This window comes from Lolium perenne, chromosome 6 (genome assembly GCF_019359855.2).
Source record: "Lolium perenne isolate Kyuss_39 chromosome 6, Kyuss_2.0, whole genome shotgun sequence".
Lineage (NCBI taxonomy): Eukaryota > Viridiplantae > Streptophyta > Magnoliopsida > Poales > Poaceae > Lolium > Lolium perenne.
The window spans coordinates 43,988,814-44,001,423 of NC_067249.2; positions in this window are offsets into that span (position 1 = coordinate 43,988,814).

The following is a 12,610-nucleotide window of genomic DNA, read 5'->3' on the forward strand; positions in this document are numbered from 1 at the left end:
ATCCAACTATGTTGTAATCCATCTTATACTTACTCCAGAAACTACTTAGAACCAGAATAAATTATAGCAACCCACAAACCTAATTACCATACTTGTTCTTTATCAAAGTACATGTTCTTAAAAAGTTATTCTTTTGAAGTATATGATAATTAATCATTAACCATGCCATATAGTACAAAAACTGACCACTATTCTTTACTTGTTAACATTATGCCAAATATCATTCTTTGTGTGCTCAATTGACTATTATGCTTTATTATCTACCTGTTTATAATACCAAGTAATCACACCTGAATAAGAACCTTGTATGTGAAACACTCTAAAAGTGCAACACACCCTAAACCAATCATTACAACTCACTAATCCTAAATCATCGGGGTTAGGTCACGCTTAGAGCGATTGCATCTCATTCTTATGCATTATTGCATCCTTGCCAATCTTTTAAACATTGTCCTTACCGGACGATGATGCTATTTCAGAATTTGGAGTTATTACGCATCGAAGACTTTGTCTGCATAATCTTGCAGTCAAGAAAGGCAAGTTCATCACTTGCTCATGTCATTTGAGTATTTCTATCAAATTACTTGCAAAGTACTATGATTATCACTATTGCATAAAAACCAAAACCACTACTTTCATAACTATGAATATGACTATGTGGTGGGCAATGGAACCATGGATTGTGTTGATATGGTGGAGGTTCCATTGCAAGGGTTTATATCCATCTAGGATTAAACAACAAATGTCGCCAGTGATTCTTGTGCCGTAATAACCGTGTTAACCATAAGATCTGAAATGGGACGGACTAGTCAATCGTATTTCCACCTCTTGTACATCAACGGATGCGCTTACCGTAGCAGTTGTATCTTGCGGAGCAACTTGTGGGTGGGGAACCCATTCTAAGTCCCCACGGTTATGCTGTGCATACCGTAGCGGTTGCGGCTTGCGGAACAACTTGAGGGTGGGGATCCCACTCTAATTCCCCACGGTAATGTGGTCTATGATGGGTTGCAGCTACCGGCGAAGGAGTTTGGTTCGATCCCAGACTGTTGTCGTGGTCGGGGTCCGTCCTTAAATGGTGTAAGTGGACCGACGAGGACCCAGGGTCGGGGTTTGCAACAAAGGGCGGGTGTGCGAGGTAGCGGAGGAATATGATTGGCTATGACCTTATACCGGGCCTCACACCATAGGAAGTGTGGACGAGCTCGCGGCTCGGTTGGCACCAAGGTTAAGATCTCTTATGGGTAAAGCAACACACCTCTGCAGAGTGTAAAGAACCGTGACCTGTCACTCCCTGTTCCGGGATATGGAACTGCGAACGCGGCCGAAAAGGAGCTCCATGAAGTTCTAGTAAACCGGTGAAGGCTGACGAACATAGTTCTTTTGAATAAAAGCAACCTTTTGAAGAAATGGTTATGAAAACTTGCATTGGTATTAGACTTTCTGGTCTAATGCTGTAGCTAGTGCATTAAACACCTCTTTCCTATAATGAACTTGTTGAGTACGCTCGTACTCATCCCACTCTTAAATCCCCTGCTTAGATATGGAGGCATCGAAGGAGGATCTACAGTGCAACTCGAAGGCCGAGGAGTCAACAACTACTTCAAGAGACAGGACCCTGTCAGAGGAGTCGGATACCACATCCAACATGGAGAAAACCTAGTTTAGCCATAGAAGGGAACTAGTTTCCTAAACCTAGCTCCTATTTAGCTAGAATCTATTCATAGCCCCTATAGCTAGTCAAATACTCTACAAATAGAGTTCGTGATAGGATTAGACTACGAGTCGTTCTTCTGGAATTTATTTGCAGTTTTACCTCATTGTAAAGTAGGAGGCTGTGATGATCTTATGTAACAGAGTCAATGTTGTAATTCTATAGACATGCCTTGGACCTGCATATGTTTCTGTTGTACCACTCTGAGCGATATAATACTAGTGGAACGGTGTTTCATTGGTGTTATATCAGACTTGCATACTACACCATGCAGTGGTATGCCGGGTCACCACAGGTATGGTGGACACAAATGGCATAGTGGTTGGCTCAAGGATTTTGGATGCATGAGAAGTATTCCCTCTCGATACAAGGCTTAGGCTAGCAAGGCTATTTGAAACAAACACAAGGATGAACCGGTGCAGCAAAACTCACATAAAAGACATATTGTAAACATTATAAAACTCTACACCGTCTTCCCTGTTGTTCAAACTCTTAACTAGAAATTATCTAGACCTTAGAGAGACCAATTATGCAAACCAAATTTTAGCAAGCTCTATGTATTTCTTCATTAATAGGTGCAAAGTATATGATGCAAGAGCTTAAACATGAGCACAACAATTGCCAAGTATCACATTATCCAAGATATTTTAGAATTACTACATGTAGCATTTCCCATTTCCAACCATATAACAATTAACGAAGCAGTTTCAACCTTCGCCATGAAAATTAAAAACTAAGAACACATGTGTTCATATGAACCAGCGGAGCGTGTCCCTCTCCCACACAAGAATTTATTCAAACCAAAACAAAAACAAAAACAAACAGACGCTCCAAGTAAAGTACATAAGATGTGGCCGAATAAAAATATAGTTTCAAGAGAAGGAACCTGATAATGTTGTCGATGAAGAAGGGGATGCCTTGGGCATCCCCAAGCTTAGACGCTTGAGTCTTCTTGAAATATGCAGGGATGAACCACCGGAGCATCCCCAAGCTTAGAGCTTTCACTCTTCTTGATCATATTGTATCATCCTCCTCTCTTGACCCTTGAAAACTTCCTCCACACCAAACTCGAAACAAACTCATTAGAGGGTTAGTGCATAATCAAAAACTTACATGTTCAGAGGTGACACATTCATTCTTAACACTTCTGGACATTTCCCAAAGCTACTGGAAGTTAATGAAACAAAGAAATCCATCCCACATAGCAAAAGAAGCAATGCGAAATAAAAGGCAGAATCTGTCAAAACAGAACAGTCCGTAAAGACGAATTTCTAAGAGGTACCAGACTTGCTCAAATGAAAATGCTCAAATTGAATGAAAGTTGCGTACATATCTGAGGATCACTCACGTAAATTGGCATAATTTTCTGAGTTACCTACAGAGAATTAGGCTCAGATTCGTGACAGCAAGAAATCTGTTTCTGCGCAGTAATCCAAATCTAGTATCAACCTTGCTATCAAAGACTTTACTTGGCACAACAATGCAATAAAATAAAGATAAGAAGAGGTTGCTACAGTAGTAACAACTTCCAAGACACAAGTATAAAACAAAATTACTGTAGCAAAATAAACACATGGGTTATCTCCCAAGGAGTTCTTTCTTTATAGCCATTAAGATGGGCTCAGCAGTTTTAATGATGCACTCGCAAGAAATAGTATTTGAAGCAAAAGAGAGCACCAAGAAGCAAATTCAAAACACATTTAAGTCTAACCCACTTCCTATGCAAAGGAATCTTGTACACAAATGAATTCATGAAGAACAAAGTGACAAGCATAAGAGGATAAAACACGAGTAACTTCAAGATTCTCAACATAAAGAGGGGAAACTTAATATTATTAAGATGCATATAACCATGTTTCCCTATCTCATAATAACTTTCAGTAGCATCATTGATGAAATCCACAATATACCCATCACTTAAAACATTCTTATCATGGTTCATATGCATAGAAGTATCATTAATTTTGGCATAAGAAGAGTTCTTCTCATTAATAGTAATTGGAGCAAGATTATTATCAAGAATTTGAACATGGTAAAAAGTTGCATATTAAGGGAATTGTTTTTGGTAATCCAATCATGACTATGACAAGTTTCATAAGGATAGTTATAACCTATATCATAGCATTCCTTATAATAATCATCAAAGGTCGGAGGCACAGTGTCATCATAAGAATTAGAATAGTTATCTTTCACGGTCGGTTTATCTGTGACCATACCATCATTGTTATTAGAAGGAGATGTATTAAACACATAATGATCAGTAGCAAAAGGATTTTCAAACACCTCTTCCCCAAGCTTAGAGCTTTCTATATCATTATGGGAGGAAGCATGGATAGCACTGATACTATGGCAATTATTATCATCATCATTTTTAGAATTAGTTTCCCAGAGATTTGCAATATCAAAAGTAGTGTGCTCATTCAAATCATGATCACTAATGTATGTAAAGGGCATAGGAAGATCATTGTATTTAGATTCATTATCATAATAATCATTAGGAGCAACATACTTACGGTTACCTAGCGTTATCTCATTCACGCGGGGATATGTCGTTACCTCTTTCTCTTTATTCTTCTTCTTCTTCTTCATTCCCTTCTTATTCTTCTTCTTCTTCTCTTCCTTCTCCTCGTTCCCTTCTTTAGGAGGAAGAGGCTTGAAGGGTGGCTTGTCCGCATAACCTGATTTACTTTCAGAAACAATAGAAGAAACTTGGGAGGATTCCTCCTTTTCATTAATTAGTACAAAACACACAGCGGTCCTATCATATTTTGGCAAGGTGTCATCTTTTAAAATATTTTGTATGTAAGTATTTGTATGGCTATTATCAATGCAATAAGAAAAACACCCATGCAGGACATCATCAATATCAAGATCATTAATATCTAACAAAGAAATTTTCCTTGATAACTCTTCACACCACAAAAATAAAGCGAGTTCATCATGCTGATTAGGAGTAATTTCATCATCGCAATACAACTTTGTAGCACTCATGGGGTTCAGATTATCATTGGAGGAGCATTGAAAATTAAAATGACCCACTCTATGGCAAAGTTCACAAATAAAAGGATAGAGGGCACACACTTTTTTACCAAGATCATCTAGAGCCCTAAACCACTTTCTAGTTTTTTCATTAATATGATGGATACAGTATTCATCTTTGATTTGATTAATTCCACAAGGTCTATGCATTCCACAAAAATTAACATGCTTATAGGAAATAGCATTCTTAGGAGTTTGAGCATGCTTATTGCAATCATTAACAACAATTTCATTCTTCATGCAAGCCTCTTTAAAAGGTTCATGATACTTATCAAAATTCTTTTTAGGCAATTCAAAATGAGAAGCAAAGGCTTTATAAAGATTTGCAGCAACTTGAGAGTCAAGACCATAAGTAGCACTCATATCTCGATATTTATCAGTATCCATAAAAGCTTCAATGCATTCATAATCATAATTTATACCTGACTCTTCACCTTTGTTGTTCTCCCATCCTTCAGCATTCTCCTCAATCCGATCAAGAAGATCCCACTTAGCTTCAACCTCCTTGCTTGTGAAAGATCCCTCCGAACAGGCATCCAGATAGTCTTTGTGTTGTCCTGAAAGCCTCGCATAAAAATTGTTAACAATAACATTACGGGGGAGCTCATGAATGGGACATTTGTGCATTAGTGACTTCAATCTCCCCCATGCTTGAGAAATACTCTCTCCATCACGAGGATAAAAGTTATAAATATAATTCCTATCAATATGCACTTCATAAGGAGGATAAAATTTAGAGTAAAAGAGAGATACAATTTCCTCCCAACCAAGAGAATGACTATTCTTCAACAATTTATACCAATGCGCCGCTTTACCGTACAAATAAACAGAGAATAGCTTCTTCCTCACTTCATCCATAGAGATACCTGCACACTTGAATAACCCGCATAATTCATGCAAAAACAGTAAATGATCGCCAGGATGGACAGTTCCATCCCCTTCATAACGGTTATCAATAACACGTTCAATAATTTTCATGGGTATCTTGAAAGCAGTACTTTTGCAGTAGGTGGATTTAAAATATCACAAGCATCATTAGAGTTATCGCATATGGGAGATAAAGCATTATCAGAACAAATTTTCTCCCCTAAAGATGGGAAACTAAAAAGATCACAAAAACTAGCTTCCCCAAGCTTAGACTTATCCATAGCATTAGCAGTGATTGCGTTCATACTAATAACATTGCTACTAGCATGCAATTGAGGCTCCATAGGTTCTTTAATTTTCGCATCACACAATTCATGTCTTAACTTAGGAAATAAATTAAAAAGCTCATAGTTGTATTCCATTATGCCTAACTAGTGTAAAACAAGAAACAAAAAGATGCAATTGCAGGATCTAAAGGAAATAGCTTCGAGTACTTACAACGGCGGAAAATAGCTTGGTAGCCGAGATCCGGAGTGTGAGTACCTTTTACCTTTCCTCCCCGGCAACGGCGCCAGAAAAGTGCTTGATGTCTACGGGAGCTTCTATTCTTGTAGACAGTGTTGGGCCTCCAAGAGCAGAGGGTTGTAGAACAGCAGCAAGTTTCCCTTAAGTGGACCACCCAAGGTTTATCGATCTCAGGTAGGAAGAGTTCAAAGATATCCCTCTCAAGCAACCCTGCAATCACAAAGCAAGAAGTCTCTTGTGTCCCCAACACACCTAATACACTTGTCAGATGTATAGGTGCACTAGTTCGGCGAAGAGATAGTGAGATGCAAGTAATATGGATGAGTATGAGTGGTAATAGCAATCTGAATAAAATATGGCAGCGAGTAAACATGCAACAAAACAGTAAACAAACGGAGATTCGATGCTTGGAAGCAAGGCCCAGGGATCCTGCTTTCACTAGTGGACACTCTCAACAATGATCACATAATAGGACTACTCTACACCCTCTTGTTGGATGATGAACACCACTAATTGTGTAGGATTACACGAACCCTCAATGCCGGAGTTAACAAGATCCACAATATTCGATATTCATATTTAAATAACCTTAGAGTGCAAGATAGATCAACACAATTACACCGAGAACTAACATAGCATGCACACTGTTACCATCACACTATGAAGGAGGCATAGATCACATCAATACTATCATAGCAATAGTTAACTTCATAATCTACAAGAGATTACAATCATAACCTACGCCAAGTACTACACGATGCACACGCTGTCATCATTACACCGTGCAGGAGGAATAGAGTACTTTAATAACATCACTAGAGTAGCACATAGATGATATTCAACTAGATCACATAAAGAGAGAGATGAACCACATAGCTACAGCGGAGCCCTCAGCCCCGGGGGTGAATTACTCCCTCCTCATCATGGAGACAGCGATGGCGGTGAAGATGGCGGTGGAGACTGTGGTGACCCTGCATACCACTGCATGTTGTAGTATGCAAGTCGTTGATATAACATTCACGAAGTACCATTCCGCAAATATTACATCCCTCAGAGTAGTACAACAGAACATAGCAGGTCCATAACTCATTCATTTAATATTACAATAATCATACATATATCGTCTCGGAGCTCCTCTTGGGTCCTAAGAGGAATACTCCTGGGTTCGAGGCGAACCCAACATAACTTAGAATATAGATGTCTCATTAAGTTATACATTTATTCTCTCGAGCAGCTAAATACTAAGAGTTCGGGCTGCTCGGTTACTACTACTACTGGATGTTTCTAGGCTTGATCTCCTCCGGAAGCCTCCCCGGTTCCGTAGACGATAAGGTAGTCTACGCCCTCGATACCTCCAGAGAGGTCTGGTTCTTCATAGCCGATGATCTCGGCTCCTTCATTGTTGTCGTAGTCCTCCTCCAGACGATTCAGACAATCTAAGCAAGGGATTTAAGATTGGGATGAGTACGAGCGTTGTAAGGGTATTCTACCCTTATCCATTATTTTGGTATCTATGACACCGTGCTAGAGTATTTGGACTAATACATGCCTACAAGATGACTTTCAGGTATTAGCCAAAGAGGTATGATGGTGTTGCAATGGAACAAAAGGCAACGGGAGACCCCCCCAATTCGACGAAAAATCAGCTAGTTTTTCTGAGCCAGGCCGGTCACAGATCCGGTTGGACCGGCCCTGGCACCGGGCAGCTCGGTCGCCAACCGGACCCTGAACCGGTGCCATCCGGGCGACATCCAGTAAAGAAACGAAGCCATCCGGCGCGCGTCCGGTCACCAGCCCGGTTTTGGACCGGCTGCTCCGGTCCACGGCCCGGTCTGACCGGGCGCCTGACCGAGCGTCCCGGTCAGCATCCGGGTTCTGCGCCTGTGACATCCGGGCCACATCCAGTAAGCCCAGAAGCCTGCCCGGTCAAGTCCCGGTCCCAGCTCCGGTTGGAAACCGGCCGGCCCGGTCAGAGTCTGTCTGACCGGGCTGTGGACCGGCCTGTCCGGCGCAAAATCCGGTTGACCGGGTTTCTCGAAGAATCTGCTGATGTGGCAAGTGACCAACGGCCGTATTTAGAAGAACACTATAAATAGGTCTTCTCCTACCTCTGAACAGTTAGGCACTACACTACAAGCTGTTCTTGAGCTCTCTCTCTCATACTCCATTGCTAGAAACACCAAAAGCCTCAGATCTCCCTCCTCCTCCACCCAAACTCAAATCCCTCCGGGGAATCATTAGAGGAGGACCCGATCTACCGTTCTACCAAGCCAAATCTCATTCCCCCTTGTATTCATTGAGAAGCTTGCTTCCTAGGGTTCCTAGGAAACCCTAGGTAGGCAAGAGGAGTCCGGAAGCATCCGGGCTGTGGATTTGCTCCGGGCAAGATTGTGAAGGTTTGGAGGCTACCTCAAAGTCTACCACAAGTGAGTGAGCTATTCCTTCGTGGGATAGGCTCCGGAGAATAGGGTGAGCCTTCGTGGCGCGGGGAATCCTTCGTGGGACCTCCACTCCTCCAAACGTGACGTACCTTGTTGCAAAGCAAGGGAACACGGGAATACATCCTCGTCTCCGCGTGCTATCGGTTATCTCTAACCGAACTCCTTACTTGTGATTTAACTGCCTGTGAGAGCCTTCGTGCTCGAGTTAGTTGTATCCTCATATAGGTTGCTTCACCTAGTTTGCATTAGGCTCATCTTTATATTCCGCAAAGCCTAATATTGCAAAGAAAGAATTAAAATTTGTAGAAACCTATTCACCCCCCCCTCTAGGTTTACCATCTCTATACTTTCAAGCGTACTCAACAAGTTCATTATAGATAAGAGGTGTTTGATGCACTAGCTACGATATTAGACCAGAAAGTCTAATACTAATGCAGGTTTTGATAAACATTTCTTCAAGAGATTGCTTTTATTCCAAAGAGCTATGTCCGTCAGCCTTCACCGGTTTACTAGAACTTCATGGAGCTCCTTTCCGGCCGCGTTCGCAGTTCCTTATCCCGGAACAGGGAGTGACAGGTCACAGTTCTTTACTGCAGAGGTGTGTTGCTTTACCCATAAGAGATCTTAACCTTGGTGCCAACCGGGCAGCTCTCCCGTTCACACTTCCTATGGTGTGAGGCCCGGTATAAGGTCTAGCCAATCATGTTCCTCCGCTACCTCGAACACCCACCCTTTGTTGCATGCCCCGACCCTGGGTCCTCGCCGGTCCCATTATTCCCACTCACGGGTGGACCCCGACCACGACGACAGTTTGCGATCGAACCAAACTCCTTCGCTGGTAGCTGCAACCCATCATAGACCACAATACCGTGGGGACTTAAGGCCTCCCCAGCCAACCGCTTGCTCTTCGAGCGACAAGTGTCTACGGACTATGCCGTGGGGACTTAAGGCTTCCCCAGCCAACCGCTTGCCCTGACAGATACAAGTGTCTACGGTAAAGCGCATCCGTTGATGAACGAGAGGTGGAAACACTTTTGACTACTCCGTCCCACTCCGGATCTTATGGTTAACACGGATATTACGGCACAAGAATCACTGGCGACATTTGTTGTTTAATCCTAGATGGATATAAACCCTTGCAATGGAACCTCCACCATATCAACACAATCCATGGTTCCATTGCCCACCACATAGTCATATTCATAGTTATGAAAGTAGTGGTTTTGGTTTTTTATGCAATAGTGATAACCATAGTATTTTGCAAGTAATTTGATAAAGATACTCAAATGACATGAGCAAGTGATGAACTTGCCTGAACACTGCAAAGTTTTGCAGTTGGAAGGTGTGGACTGACCCTTGTCCTCTGTCTCTGAAAAATAGCATCATTGTCCGATAAGGGCAATGGTTAAAGAAGCAATTATGCATGATTCCAGTTTTAGGGTTTGTTCCCCCCCTTCCGATGTCGTTGTTATTTTATGAGAGAGGTTAATACTAAGAACATCTTGGAGATACTTGATTTAGGGTAAATACAACCTTGAAATATTGTCAAGGTGTTTTTAAAGTCCAATTACATTAATGGACTTATTTTCTTTATTGAAAATAATATGTGTGATTTAAATCATCAAAATAAGACTTATCCTTAATTGTCTTCAAAAATTCTGTTTGGTATTTTATTTAAATAGAGAATTTTATGCTGATCCATTTACATATTTTTAATTATTTTTTTTAGAGCTCTTATCAATTTTCTATTGAATTTCAAAGTTTCAGGTTTTTATTGAATTGTGAAAAGACTATTTTACCCTTGGGCCCCACCTGTCAGGTGGCCCAACGGGTTAGGTGTGGCCAACCCACCTGGTCCGGCCCAACCCGCTCACTCTCTCTCTCTCTCTCGCGCGCTCGTGTCCGAACCCTAACCCTTGGGCTCTGGCGACGCGCGCGTCGCCGCCCCTTCGCCGAATTGTTCCGGCCGACTCCGGCCATCACCGCCGGCGAGATGGGGTGCGTCTGAACCGCCGTTCTACGGCGCTTCAGATCCACCATGCTGATTTGCTCTTCGTCGCCTCTCCGTGTCGCCCCCAACACTGCTGCTCGTCTGGCCGTGGGGATCCACGGCGATCCCGTCGCCGCTGACGTTCCTGAAGCCGTGGCGCCGCCGTGGCTTCGCCATCGTGTGCGCGAGCTGCCGCGGCACCGCCATGGCCTGGCGCCGCCGTGCTTCGGTGCGTGCCGCCGTGGCCGCTATGGCTGCCCGCTTGCTCGACCCTGGTACGTTCGCCATCCCTTCTCCTCTCTCGTGTACTTGCTCTTCTTCCTCTCTCCAGTAGCTCTAGCCATGGCTTGCTGTTCCTGGTGCCTATGCTGCTCTATGGCTGGCTTGCTGCTGCCGCGCTGCTGAGGTACTGCGTGTGCTGCTGTGCTACTGCTGCCGCCATGGCCTATCTCTAGTTCATGTGCTTGTACTGGTGCTCATGCTCATGCTAGTTTCACTACTGTGCTGTGCTTGCCTGCCCAAGGCATGTGCTGTTGCTGTGTGATGCTTTGCCATATCTCTGTGCAAGAATTCCTAATCTAATTGGTTGCCATGCTCTCCTTTCTTGCTAAATTCTCTCTCTGTGGCTCTGTTCTTGTTACTAAGCTTGCTAGATATCAAGTGTGTTCATGTATGCTGCTTTAGCTTGGGTTCTATGTGTATTACTTGCAATTTGGCAAGTACCAGGGCAATGGTATGCTGTTCCTTGTGCTCAAATTCATGTGTATGCTCATTTGAGCATTACTGTTGGTTTAACTGCATGATTCAGTGATGAGCACTAAGTGCTTTACTTATTTATCATGATCCAGTGGTTCATCCAGTCTTGGATGTGCTTCTGGATACAATCATTTGATTATCCAAATGGTTATCTGTGAAGCAACTGAAGATTATGGGTGGCTATTTAATTATCTGGTACTATGCTTTGCTGCTCAGTGATGCTCTGACATACACTAGCATGCTATAGCAAGCTATGATGGTCATATGATCATCAGCAGCTGATCATTGGATTGCTTACCTGTTGCCTGTGCCTTGCTGTTATTTAACTCTGTGTATGTGTGTGTGGCACAGATCTGTGCTGGTGCTTGCTCAAGCATCAGCTGATACTTGCAGTGATCCTCTGGATAATATTCATGGTTCTAGTGAATTGGTTACTTGTATAATTCATTTATCTGTGTTACTTTGCTTTGTTTGATGGATAAATGATGTGAACTGCTGAGCAGTGATGATCGTAAGATTTGATTTAGTAGGGCTAGAGGGATGCCAACTTCTGTTGGGTACCCTGGCTCCCTTTTGAACCCATCAGGGTAATGATAGATGTGCTGAGCTTAACTGTGGGGTTTTGTGATGTGGTTGAGGTAGCCCTGACAGTAATTCATTGCTGTTAGGGTAGCTCCCACCTATGTTGGCTTTCTGTGATGGATAGATGCTCACTGGCTAATCACTTAGTGAATTTCCAGTAGCTTTGGTGTTGATAAACAAGATAGGCACATGTTGCCTATCAATCTGATGGTTTAGCTAGGCTAATAGGTGCTTTGTGAGTCTGGATGGCTACATAGGATTAAATCCATGCTGGATTTCTCTGGTTGTGACACTGTGTTGTCACAACCAGTGTTTCCTGGTTTGATTTCCTTCTAGCCTTGGTTGTACTTGCTGGCACCACTTGGTTTAGTAACCAAATGATGATACATCCAGGGTTTTCATACCCTTCTTGCTTCTGTGTGATTGATGCATATGCTTAAATATGAACAAAACCCTCTGGTTTGTTCATGATGCTTGGTATACCTCACTCCAGCTCCTAGAATTTGATGTTGGTGTAGAGGGTTTGCTTCTGTGTGGTTCTTGTGGTTGATTTACTTGCCCTGCTCCTCCTGGTGAGCTTGATGCTTGATTTAATTCAATGGTGTGGTGGAGGAGGTTGAACAGTGAAGCTGTTCTTCATGTTCAAGCTGTTCTTGGTGTTCTTGGTGTTCTTGGTGGCTTACCAGTGTAGTTCTG